Source organism: Sapajus apella, unplaced genomic scaffold (assembly GCF_009761245.1).
Source record: "Sapajus apella isolate SASKATOON/1434 unplaced genomic scaffold, GSC_monkey_1.0 scaffold15593, whole genome shotgun sequence".
Classification (NCBI taxonomy): domain Eukaryota; kingdom Metazoa; phylum Chordata; class Mammalia; order Primates; family Cebidae; genus Sapajus; species Sapajus apella.
The window spans coordinates 1-1,194 of NW_022452514.1; the positions used below are offsets into that span (position 1 = coordinate 1).

General features: G+C 43.8%; 1 long non-coding RNA gene across 1 annotated transcript; it reads left to right on the top strand.

Moving 5' to 3' along the window:
• The first annotated feature begins 77 nt into the window (after positions 1–77).
• LOC116548568 lies at positions 78–422 on the top strand. The gene is made up of 2 exons (XR_004267466.1): positions 78–128; positions 372–422. It is a non-coding gene; the product is annotated as an uncharacterized LOC116548568 (long non-coding RNA).
• The last annotated feature ends 772 nt before the right edge of the window (positions 423–1,194 follow it).

Consider the following 1,194-nt stretch of genomic DNA (forward strand, 5'->3'; position numbering starts at 1 on the left):
CCTCCTCCTCCTCCCCTTCTCCTCCTCTTGTCCGCAGAATTTTTAAACATGTGTGGGGAGGCCGAGTGCAGGGGCTCGCACCTGTAACCCCAGCACTTTGGGAGGCCGAGGCGGGAGGATCACCTGAGGTCGGGAGTTCGAGAGCAGCTTGGCCAACATGGAGAAACCCAGTCTCTACTAAAAATACAAAAAAAGTAGCCAGGAGTGCTGGCGGGTACCTGTCATCCCGGCTACATGGGAGGCTGAGGCAGGAGAATCACTTGAACCTGGAACGTGGAGGTTGCCGTGAGCCATGATCGCACCACTCCACTCCAGCCTGGGTAACAATTGTGAAACTCCATCTCAAAATAAATGCAGGTGGATCACCTGAGGTCAGGAGTTCGAGACCAGCCTGGCCAACCTGGGGAAACCCTGTTCCTACTGAAAAATACGAAATCAGCCAGGTGTGGTGGTGCATGCCTGTAATCCCAGCTACTCGGGAGGTTGAGGCAAGAGAATTGTTTGAACCAGGCAGATGGAGGTTGCAGTGAGCTGAGATCACACCACCGCACTCCAGCCTGAGCGACAGAGTGAGACTTGGTCTGAAAATAAATAGATAAATAAATAAAGAATTAGATAGATAAATTGATAGATAAATTGATAAATGGATAGATAGAAGGATGATAGATAGATAGATACATAGATAAATAGATAGCTACATAGATAGATAAACAGATAAACAGTTAGATATATAGATACTTAGGTAGAAACATACATAGATGGATAGACAGATAGATGGATAGATAGGTAGATAGATAGATGGATAGACAGATAGATAGATAGATAGATGATAGATACATAGATAGATAGATGAATAGATGGATAGATACATAGATGAATAGATAGATGACAGATAGATGGATAGATGGATGATTGACAGATAGATAGATGAATTGATAGATGGATAGATAGATGGCTTCATGGATAGACGGATGGATGGAAAGATGGATAGATAGATGGATAGATACATGGATGGATAGATGGATGAATGGATGGATGGACCGATGGATGAATGGATGGATGGATAGATGGATGAATGGATGGATGGATAGATGGATGGGTGGATGCATAGATACATTGATGGATAGATGGATGGATGGGTAGATAGATGGATGGATAGATGGATGAATGGATGGATGGATGGATGGATGGATA